Consider the following 18103-nt stretch of genomic DNA (forward strand, 5'->3'; position numbering starts at 1 on the left):
GGCCCCCATTTCTAGAGTGTCCGTGAGTTCACAGCTGTAGGTCAGCGGGACGCGGCAGCTTCACAGGAGTGTGACAATGCGCTAACGCAGCCTCAGCACGCAGTCTCACGTGTTTCTTTTTTATTTTTATTTATTTTTATTTTTTAATTTATTGGGGTGACAATTGTTAGTAAAATTACATAGATTTCAGGTGTGCAATTCTGTATCACATCATCCATAAATCACACTGTGTGTTCACCACCCAGTCAGTCTCCCCTTCCATCACCATACATTTGATCCCCCTTACCCTCATCCCCCACCCCTCCACCCTCTTACCCTCTGAAAACCAACAAATTACGCTCCCCAGATTAATTTTCAAAACCGTGGCCATCCTGTGGTCACCGACTGCCCTCCAATCCCCTCACACTCCCCCCCCCCCCCACCCCTCCCGCACGTGTTTCTTTAAGGCAGAAACAACTGGTACCAGTTTGCCGAGGCTCATCCACTATTTCTGCCGCAGTGAACTATTATGGTTTGGCTCTGGCCTGGGCAGAAATGGTCTCTCTATGCTCATCATTTTCTACACGCACAGAGGGCAGGGACCTTCCTTTCTTGTTCACTGCTGCACCTCAGTCCTGGTAGAGGTCCCGACACAGACTCGAGTTTCCATAAATAATGGCTGAAGGAAACTCTGAACGCCCCCTTGCTTCCGGGCCATGACGTCTTGTTGGCTGATTAGGGTGCGATGTTTTCCAGGAGCCAGACTGGGATGGAGCAAAGGCACCTGTGTCCACAGGAGCGAGGAATTAACAGGAGTGGACTTACAAGTTCATGGTTTTCCCAGAGCAGGACTACGAGATGTGATGGTCCTGTCATCCTTTCTAGGTTCCTGAGATTCCCAAACCTCCTCCATCCCCAGCAGACACAGGGCAGCATGAGGCCTGAGAACCAGAGCAGCGTGTCCCACTTCCTCCTGCGGGGGCTCCCCATCCGGCCCGAGCAGCAGGGCGCGTTCTTCGCCCTGTTCCTGGCCATGTACCTGACCACGGTGCTGGGGAACCTGCTCCTTATCCTGCTCATCAGGCTGGACGCTCGCCTGCACACGCCCATGTACTTCTTCCTCAGCCACTTGGCCTGCTCTGACGTTGCTGTTTCATCTGTCACCGTCCCTAAGATGCTCATGGACATGCTGACTCAGGACCAATCCATCCCCTATGCAGGGTGCATTTTTCAGTTGTATCTTTTCATAGTTTTTGGTACTTTTGACAATCTCCTTCTAGCAGTGATGGCGTATGACAGGTACGTGGCCGTCTGTCACCCTCTACACTACCCCAGCATCATGAGGGAGGAGCTGTGTGTGACGCTGGTGGCTGGCACCTGGGTTGTCTCCTTTGTCCATGCCCTCTTGCACACCCTCCTCGTGGTCCGACTGTCCTTCTGCGCTGACAGTACCATCAACCACTTTTTATGTGAGCTCACTGTGCTCCTGAAGCTGAGCTGCTCGGACATCTCCGTCAATGAGCTGGTCCTCTTCACTGAGGGAGGAATACTTTTCATCTTGCCTTTGGGGAGTGTCTTAGGCTCCTATATCTGTATAGGGACTATCATCCTGAGGGTCCCCACCACGAAGAGACTCTTGAAAGCCTCTTCTACCTGTGGCTCCCATCTCTTTGTGGTATCGTTTTATTACGGGACTCTCGCAAGTGTTTACTTTTTCTCTTCATCGTGGGACTCCAAAGACATAATTGCTTCAGTCATGTACACAGCAGTTACACCCATGCTGAATCCCTTCATCTATAGCCTGAGGAACAGAGACATAAAACAGGCCCTACGTGTGTTTGTCAATAGGGCTAACTTCTTCAAGTGACAATCACTAAATCCTCACATCGCAGTCATGAGCACAGCGAGCTATGTCTCCTAAGATGATTGCGTGGTCGACATCTGCATATAAGTTCAATAGAACATGCATTCTGCTGTCATATGTAGTGCTGTGAATATGTCAACTCGGACAAGTTTGCTCCTTGGATTGGTGATAATTCTTTATCCCTAATTAATGTTTTGTTTGTTCATCTCTTATAAGACATGTACATAATCCTATGCAAAACATGTCACAATTGTAAATGTGGATTTGTCTTTTTCTCCTTTGCGATATGTCAGTTCTTGCTTATATATTGTTTATAGTATGTTATTCAGGACACACGATTTGGCATCACAATATTGCAGTGGTGAGCTGAAGCGTTCTGTCATTGGCTTTCAGCTGATTTTGTGCCTGTCTTCCCAACTCACATTCAGTGACATCACGTTGGTGGACTGAAATCAGCCATGATGAGAATAATTACAACGTATATGGACAATAATTACAATGCCCAGGGACATGGGCAAGTGCTACAAAGCAAGGCTTAAAAAAAAAACAGAGAGAAGTTGAAAAACTACATTTAGCTGCACAGCACTGCATTTATAACTAGGAGATATTTCTCATCATCTCTAGCAATGGGTCCTACAAACTTCTCATCTATTTCTTCTGATAACAGTATTGATACTTGATATCTATATCTACATCTATAGGGACTAGTATAGTATAGATAGTGGAGATGCACGTTTCTTGTTACTAGTATGTGCAAAATATTCGTTTTCCATTATTTTACTTTGAACCTTTCTATGTCCTTATATCTGAGAGGTGTCCAATGTTAATATAGTAGTGTAAAGGTGGAATTTGATGTTTTTATGTAAATCAACAATTACTATATTTTGGACAATTTGATCTAATAACCTTAAATGCAATCAGAATATGTTTGAATTTATATCTTCCATATTACTACCATGTTTTCCCCGAAATAAGATTCAGCCAACCATTAGCTCTAATGTGTCTTTTGGAGCAATAATTAATATAAGACCTGGTATTATATTATGTTATGATATGTTATGTTATGTTATGTTATAAGACCCGGTCTTATATTATATTAAAATAAGACCACATCTTATATTAATTTTTGCTCCAAAAGATGCATAACAGCTGAAGATCCAGCTAGGTCTTATTTTTGGTGAAATACGGTATATGTTTCCTATTTGAGTCATTTTCATAATTATTCTCTCTTCTATATCTCCCTTTTGATTAAATAGATGTTTTGTTATTATATTACCCATCTATTAACTTATTAATCATACATTATTATTATTGTATAACTTTAACTATTAACTAACTATTATTATTATTGATGACTTTCTGTGCTTTATGTAGAAAGTACTTCTTGCTTCCTCTTTAAATTTTTAAAAATGTAGTATAATATGCATAACATGAAATTGGTCTTTTTAACCATTTGAGGTATCAATTCAGTGGTATTTAGTACATTCATCATCACCATCTCATTCTAGGTCCTCTAAAGGAAACTCTGTGGGACATCAACGCAATTGAATACTTTGCAACTGTGAAGAAAAAAACAGCAAAGATAACTATGAATCAATATAGAGGGATTTTCAGGACATATTGTGAAATGGAAAAATATGCAATCTATAGCATGCTACCTTTTGTGTAACAATGAAGGGGAAATAAAAAATATACATGTATTTGTCCATTTTATGTAAAAGAAACACAAGAAGAATAAATCAGAAACTAGTGAGACTACTGTCCTACAGGACGTAGGTGGGGATAAGTAGAAAAGACGAGCAGATGAGCACATTTATTTGTATAGGGCCACATTAGTTCTTCTATTTGTCTGGATACTGAATCTCCTGAAGAGAAGCTGAGGAGCTGGGCAGCAGCCTGGAGCAGGTGTCTGAACTCACCGATGATGAGTACAGGTCAGAGGAGCTGGAAATCTGCACCTGGCGATGGATCTCTGTGGGCTGTGGGTGGTGTATGAGACTCTGTGCTCGTGAGTGTGTGTGTGTGTGTGTGTGTGTGTACTGTATGCCTGTGTACATGTCAGTTGGTGGCTGCATGTATGTGTGTGTACTACACATGTGACTCACAGCCTGACTATTTCCTGACTTACATCCAATCGGGACCCTGTTTCAGTGCGTGGAGACCAAGTTACCAGCCTCCCAGCGTGTGATTAGGGACTCCTGACTCACACCCATGGTCATAAATTTCTGTATCACAGCTGAGCGATGAGAGCTGAGCATCGGGATGAGAGTGTTGTCTGGTTGCTGGAGGAGAAGACGCCCGAACTCACCAAGGAACCGAGCTCAGGACTCAAACCTCAGCTCAGCAGTGTGTGCTAGTGCATGTGGGAGCTGTGTCTGTGCGTGACACACTTGTGAGAGCAGGAATGTGTATTGTTTGCTGTTGCCTGTGTGTATGTTCCCGTGGGTACCTTACCATGTGCAAGGGGTGTGGGTGGTGGCTTAGTGACTGCCTGTGACAGACAGGCTTCACTGCCCCAGCTGACTGTCTTCCCCGGGAAGGGGTCGGGTCAGACGGCACCTCTCAGTAATGGGATGTGTGTGCTGTTGGTGCAGTGAGTGTGGCTGGGTGTGCATGTGTGTTTTGGGGCATCTGATTTGCATCCATGACCTTAAGTATTTCCTTTAGGCCCTCCTTCTGGGGCACCATTGGCTGAGATAACTGAACTCTAAGCAAGTCCCTGTTTCCTGAAACAGATCTGCTATCACTTTCATGTAGCTGAGTGTGAAGGAGTCATTCAGAATTTTGCAACCCTTTTCTTTCATATGTTATGTTATGTTATGTTATGTTATGTTATGTTATGTTATGTTATATAAGTCCCGGTCTTATATTAAAATAAGACCATGTCTTATATTAAATTTTGCTCCAAAAGATGAATTACAGCTGATGGTCCAACTAGGTCTTATTTTAGGGAAACACGGTATACGTTTTCTATTTGAGACATTTTGTAATTATTCTCACTTCTATCTCTCCCTTTTGATTAAATATATATTTTGTTATTATATTCCCCATCTATTAACTTATTAATCATACATTATTATTATTTTATACTTTTCTGTAGAGGTTACTTCCTGCCTTCCCTTTAAATTTTTTAAAATGTAGTAACATATGCATAACATGAAATTGACCGATTTAACCATTTGAGGTATCAATTCAGCGGCATTTAGTACATTCATCACCACCATCTCATTCTAGGTCCCCTGAAGGAAACTCTGTGGGACAGCAACGCAATTGAGTACTTTGCAACTGTGAAAAAACAGCAAAGTTATCTACGAATCAATATGGAGGGATTTCCAGGACATATTGTTAAATGGGAAAAAACACAATCTACAGCACACGACCTTTTGTGTACAAATGAAGGGGGAATAAAAAATATACATGTATTTGTCCATTTTACGTAAAAGAAACACAAGAAGAATAAATCAGAAACTAGTGAGACTGCTCTCCTACAGAAGGTGGGTGGGACTGGGTAGAAAAGATGGGGTGATGAGTACATTTGTTGGCATAGTTTTGATCATGTGACCTATTACCACCTAAATTAAGGAGAAGAGGTGGTGAATAAAGTAAAAGAGAAAAAAGAAAACAAGTGAACCTAAGTACATTGAAATCAATACCATGATTAGACTTAAGGGGAAACTAAAATAACTAAGCTAAGTTATTCTTGAACCCAGATTTTGTCTACATGCTCTCACAATAAAATAAAAAACTCCTGGGAACAAAGCTTTGAGCTGCAGTTAGTGGGTCATTAGTAGTGGTATTAATGTAGAAATAGGAATAGTGGTGTTCATGAGTGGGGATTAGGGAAAGATCCTTCTTACAGGAGAATGCAACTAATTAATGTATTAATAGAAGAAACGTTAGAATTAGAAAACCAGCATTTGGCCTCCACATTTGCGATAACTTTGTCACAGAAAAATCACCAGCGGATGTTAAACACAGTGGGTGAAATTATTTGAAGAAAAAAGGTAACTTGTATAGTCTCAAAATACCTACCCAAATGATACCTATTAATTTCAAGGTTAAAACAGTAACTTTACAGTAGAGAACCTGGCAGACACCACTGTAGTCAATTGATCAAGGACAAGAAACACTAGTAAGTGCAAAAATTGGTGTCATGCCTTCTGATGATAAGCACTGTGGTACATCGGCCATAAATCTAAGCCTGAGTTATACATCCATACATCCATACAAACAAACATAGAGAAGGTAAACAGAGTAAAATGTTACCCATTAGGGAATCTGGGTGAAGCCTGCCCAGGAATTCTTATGTCATGTTTACAACTCAACTCTATCTTTAGAATCATTTCAAAATAAAAAGTTGAAAAGTCTTTTATGTCCCAGCTGGAACAATGCCAAAGAACACAGGCGTCCAGGTCACAGCTGGCATCAGGGACACCATTCCCTGAGACCCCAGACCTTTGGCTCTTGGACACACAGCTCCCCAAAGGACAGGAGGAAATTAGCCAGAAGCCTGGGGACTTTGTTTCAGTCCTCTCATTACTAATTAACTGTTATCTTTAGACTCACTTCTCTGGAGCTGGTTAAGGAACACGAAAGTTTGTTAGAAGCACTAGGGCCACAGATAGTCCTTTTCATCTGGATACTGAGTCCCTGAGAGAAGCTGAGGAGCTGGGCAACAGCCTGGAGCAGGTGTCTGAAGTCACCGACGATGAGTACAGGTCAGAGGAGCTGGAAATCTGCACCTGGTGATGGATCTGCTGTGGGCTTGTGGGTGGTGTATGAGACTCTGTGCTTGAGTGTGCATATGTGGTGTGTGTGTGTGTGTGTGTGTGTACTGTATGCCTGTGTATATGTCATTTGGTTGCTGTATATGTGTGTGTAACATATGTGACTCACAGCCTGACTATTTCCTGAGTTACATCCAATCTGGACCCTGTTTCAGTGCGTGGAGACCAAGTTACCAGCCTCCCAGCGTGTGTGATTAGGGACTCCTGACTCACACCCATGGTCATAAATTCTGCATCACAGCAGAGCGATGAGAGCTGAGCATCGGGAGTGAGAGTGTTGTCTCGCTGCTGGAGGAGAAGAGGCCGAACTCACCAAGAACCGAGCTCAGAAGGGCTCAAACCTCAGCTCAGCAGTGTGTGCTAGTGCACGTGGGAGCTGTGTCTGTGAGTGACACACACGTGTGTGAGAGCAGGAATGTGTATTGTTTGCTGTTGCCTGTGTGTATGTTACCGTGGGTGCGTCACCATGTGCATGAGGTGTGGGTGGTGGTTTAGTGACTGCCTGTGACTGAACAGGCTTCACTGCCCCAGCTGACTGTCTTCCCTGGGAAGGGGACGAGTCAGAAGGCACCTCTCAGTAACGGGACGGTGTGTGCTGTTCGTGCAGTGAGTGTGGCTGGATGTGCATGTCTGTTTTGGGGCATCTGATTTGCATCCATGACCTCAAGTATTTCCTTAAGGGCCCTCCTTCTGGGGCACCATTGGCTAAGATAACTGAACTCTAAGCAAGTCCCTGTTTCCTGAAACAGACCTGCTATCACTTTCATGTAGCTGAGTGTGAAGGAGTCATTCAGAATTTTGCAACCCTTTCCTTTCATTAAATATCCCCACAAAAAGAAAGAAAGATAGAAAATGACAACAATAACAAAAAACTCTGTGCATCATGCTGTGTGAAGTTATTGGACCGAATCGCCATCAAATAATGGTGAGAACTTGAGAAAGTTACTTAACTCTTTGGCCTCAGTTTCCACATGTTAAAAACGGAAAGAATTGCATTTGCCTTGTGAATCTTACAGAGGGTCTTGGTAAAATTTCTTGTATAAATAGAAGTTAATGTATTTGAGAATTTTTTTCAGTTTGAAAGTTTATAAATATGAAGGAATGAAATTATCTAGGCAGGGGACTAAGAAAATTTTGGACACCTTTGGGTCCTCACAACTCTGAAATAATGTATCATGGTTGGCCCCCCCCACAGAAGGGAGGTTTCCTATGTATTGGTTAAGAACATGGGCTCTGATCACACAGACATACTGGACTGAACCCCATGTAGTAGCTAATATGTGGTAACATTTAATCTATAGAAAATACATATATATGTGTGTGTGTATATATATATATACACACTATATACTATATACATCTATAGACAATATACTATATACTATATACATCTATAGACAGTACATATCAATTTATATATATCTCATATATTATAGATACAGATATACGTGTATGTGTGTTGGTGCCATCTTCCCCTACTGTTGTGTTCCTATGGAATTTTTGTCATTTCTGTTCCAAAATCTTAAACCTAAATAGGTCAAAGAACACAAATTCTTAGTGCAGCTGTGAAGAGGTGCCCTGTCCAGCACGATGAGGGTTGTGGGGAGCGAGGAGGGTAGCGCAGGATTAGAAAAGACAGTAGCCATGAATAGAGTTTAAGTGCCAGGGCCAAGGGACCTGCAAGCTTCAAAGCCTGGGCTGTGGGCTGTGGTGCCTAATCGGGCCTCTGCATCAGCTTTATTAGTTAGGTGGGGAAGCAAAGGAGATAAGCTTGTCAATCTCAAAGATCTGTGAATTCCACACACTACAATAGGAAACTGATTCAAGCCAATCACCCTTACCTGCAGGCAGCTGCACCACACGTCTCAGGGTGTCTGTACTTCCCCAATGGACAAAAACCTATATGCATATGAATAGATGGAGAGCACATCATTGAATCTCTTCCCTTGCAGGTTTTGGGAAGGAATGCAGCCATAGGCAGATGCTTTCCTTAGCCTGGGGAAGGTGGGGGGCTGTGCCCCACTCTAGGAACCCCCCTGAGTTTTCCTGTTGGTCCCCACTTGACTGTGCCTGTCTGAGGTTGCGTTCCACGTGGAAATCGTACCCGTCTTTGACTGTCCAGTCATCTTTGGGGCCCAAACAGGAGACATAAGGTGCAAACACAAAGGTGTAGCAAAGTCCCTGAAAGGATCCGGCTCACAGACTCTCCTTTCTTTGGGGACAAGTACAAGGAGACAGACAGGTAGACTGCTGCCTGGCGACAAAGAGGTTTTAAATCTGGGAAGTAAGGCTGATGTGTGCATTAAGTTATAAAACGTAGGTAAAGTTCTAGCCCAGACCAACTGTTTCACCAAAAGCTCAGCATTATTAGGAAAGACAGTTTGAGGACGATTCTGATTTGGGCGCTATTCTGGCTTCAAGAGGCTTTGACTGGCCCCCATTTCTAGTGTCCCTGAGTTCACAGCTGTAGGTCAGCGGGACGCGGCAGCTTCACAGGAGTGTGACAACGCGCTAAAGCGCCTCAGCACCGGGGTCTCACGTGTTTCTTAAGGCAGAAGAAACAACTAGTACCAGTTTGCCGAGGCTCATCCACTATTTCTGCCACAGTGGAACTGTTATGGTTTTGGCTCTGGCCTGGGCAGAAATGGTCTCTCTATGCTCATCATTTTCTACACGCACAGAGGGCAGGGACCTTCCTTTCTTGTTCACTGCTGCACCTCAGTCCTGGTAGAGGTCCTGACACAGACTCGAGGTTCCATAAATAATGGCTGAAGGAACTCTGAACGCCCTCCTTGTTTCTGGCCCCATGACGTCTTGTTGGCTGATTAGGGTGGTGGATGTTTTCCAGGAGCCAGACTGGGATGGAGCAAAGGCACCTGTGTCCACAGTAGTGAGGAATTAACAGGAGTGGACTTACAAGTTCATGGTTTTCCCAGAGCAGGACTACGAGATGTGATGGTCCTGTCATCCTTTCTAGGTTCCTGAGATTCCCAAACCTCCTCCATCCCCAGCAGACACAGGGCAGCATGAGGCCTGAGAACCAGAGCAGCGTGTCCCACTTCCTCCTGCGGGGGCTCCCCATCCGGCCCGAGCAGCAGGGCGCGTTCTTCGCCCTGTTCCTGGCATGTACCTGACCACGGTGCTGGGGAACCTGCTCCTTATCCTGCTCATCAGGCTGGACGCTCGCCTGCACACGCCCATGTACTTCTTCCTCAGCCACTTGGCCTGCTCTGACGTTGCTGTTTCATCTGTCACCGTCCCTAAGATGCTCATGGACATGCTGACTCAGGACCAATCCATCCCCTATGCAGGGTGCATTTTTCAGTTGTATTTTTCATAGTTTTTGGTGCTTTTGACAATCTCCTTCTAGCAGTGATGGCGTATGACAGGTACGTGGCCGTCTGTCACCCTCTACACTACCCCAGCATCATGAGGGAGGAGCTGTGTGTGACGCTGGTGGCTGGCACCTGGGTTGTCTCCTTTGTCCATGCCCTCTTGCACACCCTCCTCTTGGTCCGACTGTCCTTCTGCGCTGACAGTACCATCAACCACTTTTTCTGTGCCTCACTGTGCTCCTGAAGCTGAGCTGCTCGGACATCCCGTCAATGAGCTGGTCTCTTCACTGAGGGAGGAATACTTTTCATCTTGCCTTTGGGGAGTGTCTTAGCTCCTATATCTGTATAGGGACTATCATCCTGAGGGTCCCTACCACAAAGAGACTCTTGAAAGCCTTTTCTACCTGTGGCTCCCATCTCTTTGTGGTATCGTTTTATTACGGGACTCTCGCAAGCGTTTACTTTTTCTCTTCATCGTGGGACTCCAAAGACATAATTGCTTCAGTCATGTACACAGCAGTTACACCCATGCTGAATCCCTTCATCTATAGCCTGAGGAACAGAGACATAAAACAGGCCCTACGTGTGTTTGTCAATAGGACTAACTTCTTCAGTGACAATCACTAAATCCTCACATCGCAGTCATGAGCACAGAGAGCTATCTCTCCTAAGATGATTGCGAGGTCGACATCTCCATATAACTTCAATAGAACATGCATTCTGCTGTCATATGTAGTGCTGTGAATATGTCAACTAGGACAAGTTTGCTACTTGGATTGGTGATAATTCTGTATCCCTAATTAATGTTGTTGCCTATTCATCTCTTTTGAAATATGTGCAAAACCCTATGCAAACATGTCACAATTAAAATTTGGATTTGTCTTTTTCTCCTTGTAATATGTCAATTTTTGCTTATATTTTGTTTATAGTATGTTATTCAGGACACACCGATTTGGCGTCACAATATTGCAGTGGTGAGCTGAAGCTGGCTTTCATTGGCTTTGAACTGATTGTGTGCCTGTCTCTGCAACTCACATTCAATGACGTCATGTTTGTAGACTGAAATCATCCACGATAAGAATAATTACAATGGACTTGGGCAGTAACTACAATGCCCAAGGGACATGGGCAAGTGCTACAAAGCAAGGCTTGTAAAAAAAGCAAAAAAAAAAAAAAAAAAACTGAGAAGTTTAAAAAATACATTTAGCAGCACACCACTGCATTTATAATTAGAAAATATTTTCTTATTATCACTAGCAATGGGTCCTAAATGAAACTTTCATCTATTTCTTCTGATAGTAGTATAGAAAGTTGATATCTTTATCTACATCTATAGATACTAGTATAGTATAGACAGTAAAGATGCAAGTTTCTTGTGACTAGTATGTGCAAAATATTCCTTTTCCATTATTTTACTTTAAACCTTTCTACGTCCTTATATCTGTGAGGTGTCCACTGTTAATAGTGAAAAGGCGGATTTTGATGTTTTTATGTAATCAACAATTATTATATTTCTGGAGAATTTAATCTACTAACATTGAATGCAATCATGATATATTTTAATTTATATTTTCAATATTACTACTGTGTTTCCCCGAAAATAAGACCTAGCCGGACCATCAGCTCTAATGCACCTTTTGGAGCAATAATTAATATAAGGCCTGGTATTATATTCTATTATATAACATTATATTGTATTTTATTATATAAGACCCGATCTTATATTATATTAAAATAAGATCGGGTCTTATATTAATATTTGCTCCAAAAGATGCATTAGAGGTGATGGTCCAGCTAGGTCTTATTTTTGGTGAAATACCGTATATATTTTCTATTTGAGACATTTTCATAATTATTCTCACTTCTATCTCTCCCTTTTGATTAAATATATATTTTGTTATTATATTCCCCATCTATTAACTTATTAATCATACATTATTATTTTATGACTTTTCAGTGCTTTGTGTAGTGATTACTTCTTGCTTCCTCTTTAAATTTTTTAAAATGTAGTATAATATGCATAACATTGGTCTTTTTAACCATTTGAGGTATCAATTCAGCGGCATTTAGTACATTCATCACCACCATCTCATTCTAGGTCCCCTGAAGGAAACTCTGTGGGACATCAACGCAATTGAGTACTTTGCAACTGTGAAAAAAACAGCAAAGATAACTATGAATCAATATAGAGGGATTTCAAGGACATATTGTGAAATGGAAAAATATGCAATCTATAGCATGCTACCTTTTGTGTAACAATGAAGGGGAAATAAAAAATATACATGTATTCGTCCATTTTATGTAAAAGAAACACAAGAAGAATAAATCAGAAACTAGTGAGACTACTGTCCTACAGGAGGTAGGTGGGAATAAGTAGAAAAGACGAGCAGATGAGCACATTTATTTGTATAGGGCCACATTAGTTCTTCTATTTGTCTGGATACTGAGTCTCCTGAAGAGAAGCTGAGGAGCTGGGCAGCAGCCTGGAGCAGGTGTCTGAACTCACCGATGATGAGTACAGGTCAGAGAGCTGGAAATCTGCACCTGGCGATGGATCTGCCTGTGGGCTTGTGGGTGGTGTATGAGACTCTGTGCTCGTGAGTGTGCTTGTGTGTGTGTGTGTGTGTGTGTGTGTGTACTGTATGCCTGTGTACATGTCAGTTGGTGGCTGCATGTATGTGTGTGTACTACATATGTGACTCACAGCCTGACTATTTCCTGGACTTACATCCAGTCGGGACCCTGTTTCAGTGCGTGGAGACCAAGTTACCAGCCTCCCAGCGTGTGATTAGGGACTCCTGACTCACACCCATGGTCATAAATTTCTGCATCACAGCTGAGGGATGAGAGCTGAGCATCGGGAGTGAGACTGTTGTCTCGCTGCTGGAGGAGAATAAGCCCGATCTCACCAAGGAACCGAGCTCAGAAGGGCTCAAACCTCAGCTCAGCAGTGTGTGTTAGTGCATGTGGGAGCTGTGTCTGTGAGTGACACACGTGTGTGAGAGCAGGAATGTGTATTGTTTGCTGTTGCCTGTGTGTATGTTCCCGTGGGTACATTACCACGTGCATGAGGTGTGGGTGGTGGCTTAGTGACTGCCTTTGACAGACAGGCTTCACTGCCCCAGCTGACTGTCTTCCCTGGGAAGGGGACGGGTCAGACGGCACCTCTCAGTAATGGGACGGTGTGTGCTTTGGTGCAGTGAGTGTGGCTGGGTGTGCATGTGTGTTTTGGGGCATCTGATTTGCATCCATGACCTCAAGTATTTCCTTAAGGGCCCTCCTTCTGGGGCACCATTGGCTGAGATAACTGAACTCTAAGCAAGTCCCTGTTTCCTGAAACAGACCTGCTATCACTTTCATGTAGCTGAGTGTGAAGGAGTCATTCAGAATTTTGCAACCCTTTACTTTCATGTTATATTATGTTATGTTATGTTATGTTATGTTATGTTATGTTATATAAGTCCCGGTCTTATATTAAAATAAGACCACGTCTTATATTAAATTTTGCTCCAAAAGATGAATTACAGCTGATGGTCCAACTAGGTCTTATTTTAGGGAAACACGGTATACGTTTTCTATTTGAGACATTTTCGTAATTATTCTCACTTCTTCTCTCTCTCCCTTTTGATTAAATATATATTTTGTTATTATATTCCCCATCTATTAACTTATTAATCATACATTATTATTATTTTATACTTTTCTGTAGAGGTTACTTCCTGCCTTCCCTTTAAATTTTTTAAAATGTAGTAACATATGCATAACATGAAATTGACCGATTTAACCATTTGAGGTATCAATTCAGTGGCATTTAGTACATTCATCACCACCATCTCATTCTAGGTCCCCTGAAGGAAACTCTGTGGGACAGCAACGCACTTGAGTACTTTGCAACTGTGAAAAAAACAGCAAAGATATCTACGAATCAATATGGAGGGATTTCCAGGACATATTGTTAAATGGGAAAAAACAAATCTACATCACACGACCTTTTGTGTATAAATGAAGGGGGAATAAAAAATATACATGTATTCGTCCATTTTACGTAAAAGAAACACAAGAAGAATAAATCAGAAACTCGTGAGACTGCTCTCCTACAGGAGGTGGGTGGGACTGGGTAGAAAAGATGGGGTGATGAGTACATTTGTTGGCATAGTTTTGATCATGTGACCTATTACCACCTAAATTAAGGAGAAGAGGTGGTGAATAAAGTAAAAGAGAATAAAAGAAAACAAGTGAACCTAAGTACATTGAAAATCAATACCATTATTAGACTTAAGGGGAAACTAAAATAACTAAGCTAAGTTATTCTTGAACCCAGATTTTGTCTACATGCTCTCACAATAAAATAAAAAACTCCTGGGAACAAAGCTTTGAGCTGCAGTTAGTGGGTCATTAGTAGTGGTATTAATGTAGAAATAGGAATAGTGGTGTTCATGAGTGGGGATTAGGATCTTCTTACAGGAGAATGCAACTAATAATGTATTAATAGAAGAAACGTTAGAATTAGAAAACCAGCATTTGGCCTCCACATTTGCGATAACTTTGTCACACAAAAATCACCAGTGGATGTTAAACACAGTGGGTGAATTATTAAAGAAAAAGGTAACTTGTATAGTCTCAAAATACCTACCCAAATGATACCTATTAATTTCAAGGTTAAAACAGTAACTTTACAGTAGAGAACCTGGCAGACACCACTGTAGTCAATTGATCAAGGACAAGAAACACTAGTAAGTGCAAAAATTGGTGTCATGCCTTCTGATGATAAGCACTGTGGTACATCGGCCATAAATCTAAGCCTGAGTTATACATCCATACATCCATACAAACAAACATAGAGAAGGTAAACAGAGTAAAATGTTACCCATTAGGGAATCTGGGTGAAGCCTGCCCAGGAATTCTTCATGTCATGTTTACAACTCAACTCTATCTTTAGAATCATTTCAAAATAAAAGTTGAAAAGTCTTTTATGTCCCAGCTGGAACAATGCCAAAGAACACAGGCGTCCAGGTCACAGCTGGCATCAGGGACACCATTTCCTGGGACCCCAGATCTTTGGCTCTTGGACACGCAGCTCCCCAAAGGACAGGAAGAAATTAGCCAGAAGCCTGGGGACTTTGTTTCAGTCCTCTCATTACTAATTAACTGTTCTTTAGACACTTCTCTGGAGCTGGTTAAGGAACACGAAAGTTTGTTAGAAGCACTAGGGCCACAGATAGTCCTTTTCATCTGGATACTGAGTCTCCTGGAGAGAAGCTGAGGAGCTGGGCAGCAGCCTACAGCAGGTGTCTGAACTCACCGATGATGAGTACAGGTCAGAGGAGCTGGAAATCTGCACTGGTGATGGATCTGCCTGTGGGCTCGTGGGTGGTGTATGAGACTCTTTGCTCATGAGTGTGCTTGTGTGTGTGTGTGTGTGTGTGTGTGTGTACTGTATGCCTGTGTATATGTCATTTGGTTGCTGCATGTATGTGTGTGTACTACATATGTGACTCACAGCCTGACTATTTCCTGAGTTACATCCAATCTGGACCCTGTTTCAGTGCGTGGAGACCAAGTTACTAGCCTCCCAGCGTGTGATTAGGGACTCCTGACTCACACCCTTGATCATAAATTTCTGCACCACAGCTGAGCGATGAGGCAAAGCATCGGGAGTGAGGGTGTTGTCTCGCTGCTGGAGGAGAAGAGGTTCGAACTCACCAAGGAACCGAGCTCAGAAGGGCTCAAACCTCAGCTCAGCAGTGTGTGCTAGTGCACGTGGGAGCTGTGTCTGTGAGTGACACACGTGTGAGAGCAGGAATGTGTATTGTTTGCTGTTGCCTGTGTGTATGTCACCGTGGGTCGTTACCACGTGCATGAGGTGTGGGTGGTGATTTAGTGACTACTGTGACTGAAACAGGCTTCTCTGCCCCAGCTGACTGTCTTCCCTGGGAAGGGACGGGTCAGAAGGCACCTCTCAGTAATGGGAGGGTGTCTGCTTTGGTGCAGTGAGTGTGGCTGCGTGTGCATGTGTGTTTTGGGGCATCTGATTTGCATCCATGACCTCAAGTATTTCCTTAAGGGCCCTCCCTTGTGGGGCACATTGGCTGAGATAACTGAACTCTAAGCAAGTCCCTGTTTCCTGAAATACACCTGCTATCACTTTCATGTAGCTGAGTGTGAAGGAGTCATTCAGAATTTTGCAACCCTTTCCTTTCATTAAATATCCCCACAAAAAGAAAGAAAGATAGAAAATGACAACAATAACAACAAAACTCTGTGCATCATGTTGTGTGAAGTTATTGGACCGAATCGCCATCAAATAATGGTGAGAACTTGAGAAAGTTACTTAACTCTTTGGCCTCAGTTTCCACATGTATAAAAAAGGAAAGAATTGCATTTGCCTTGTGGATCTTACAAAGGGTCTTGGTAAATATTTCTTGTATAAATAGAAGTTAATGTATTTGAGAATTTTTTTCAGTTTTAAAGTTTATAAATATGAAGGAATGAAATTATCTAGGCAGGGGACTAAGAAAATTTTGGACACCTTTGGGTCCTCACAACTCTGAAATAATGTACTGTGCTTGGCCCCCGCTAACCAACAGAAGGGAGGTTTCCTGTGTATTGGTTAAAAACATGGGCTCTGATCACACAGACGTACTGGACTGAACCCCATGGAGTAGCTAATACGTGGTAACTTTTTTTTTTTTTTAGGGTTGAACTTGAAACATTTATGTATTTAATTTATTATTTATTTATTTATTTTGTATTAGTTTTCAGGTGTACAAAACAATGTAATAGTAAACATTTATCATTTATATCCCTCACACAGTGATAACTCCCTTCCCCCATCTACCACCCTCTGACATCTCATACAACCATAACATTTCCATTGCCTCTATCCCTAATGCTGTACTCCGCTTCTTGTATATATATAAAATTGTAGTTAACATTCATTATTGTTCAGCTTCAGCTTCAGGTGTACAGTGCAGTGATCAGGCATCTACAGAAACAGTCTCAGGGACACAGAGGAAAAACTGAGGGCCGCTAGATGGGAGGGAGAGGCGGGGATAAGGGGGAAGGTGAGTGGACTAGAAAACACAATCAGTACCCACAAGACTACCACGGGGATACAAAAGTCAATTTGGGGAATGTAATCAATAATGTTGTAAAGACTTTTTTTTTTTTAATTCTATTTTTTAAATTTATTGGGGTGACAATTGTTAGTAAAATTACATAGATTCAGGTGTGCAATTCTGTATCACATCATCCATAAATTACACTGTGTGTTCACCACCCAGAGTCAGTTCCCCTTCCATCACCATATATTTGATCCCCCTTACCCTCATCTCCCACCCCCCGTGGTAACTTTTAATCTACAGAAAATACATATATATATATATATATATACACACACACACACACACACACACACTATATACTATGTACATCTATAGACAATATACTATATACTATATACATCTATAGACAATACATATCAATTTATATATATCTCATATATTATAGATACAGATATATATGTGTTTGTGTTGGTGTCATTCTTCCCCTACTGTTGTGTGCCTATGGAATTTTTGTCATTCTGTTCCAATATCTTAAACCTAAATAGGTCAAAGAACACAAATTCTTAGTGCAGCTGTGAAGAGGTGCCGCGTCCAGCACGATGAGGGTTGTGGGGAGCGAGGAGGGCAGCGCAGGGTTAAGAAAAGACAGTAGCCATGAATAGAGTTTAAGTGCCAGGGCCAAGGGACCGGCAGCCTCAAAGACTGGGCTGTGGGCTGTGGTGCCTAATCGGGCCTCTACATCAGCTTTATTAGTTAGGTGGGGAAGCAAAGGAGATAAAGCTTGTCAATCTCAAGATCTGTGAATTCCACACACTACAATAGGAAACTGATTCAAGCCAATCACCCTTACCTGCAGGCAGCTGCACCACAAGTCTCAGGGTGTCTGTACTTCCCCAATGGACAAAACCTAGATGCATATGAATAGATGGAGAGCACATCATTGAATCTCTTCCCTTGCAGGTTTTGGGAAGGAATGCAGCCACAGGCAGAGGCTTTCCTTAGCCTGGGGAAGGTGGGGGGCTGTGCCCACCTCTACGAACCCCCTGGGTTCTCCTGTTGGTCCCCACTCTACTG

The 18103-nt window shown here is 42.4% G+C and overlaps 1 pseudogene; it reads left to right on the forward strand.

Annotated features, from left to right (window-relative positions):
* Positions 1–913: 913 nt before the first annotated feature.
* Positions 914–10592, forward strand: LOC117031563 (olfactory receptor 1J2-like; annotated as a pseudogene).
* Positions 10593–18103: the final 7511 nt, after the last annotated feature.

Source organism: Rhinolophus ferrumequinum, chromosome 12, assembly GCF_004115265.2.
Source record: "Rhinolophus ferrumequinum isolate MPI-CBG mRhiFer1 chromosome 12, mRhiFer1_v1.p, whole genome shotgun sequence".
NCBI lineage: Eukaryota > Metazoa > Chordata > Mammalia > Chiroptera > Rhinolophidae > Rhinolophus > Rhinolophus ferrumequinum.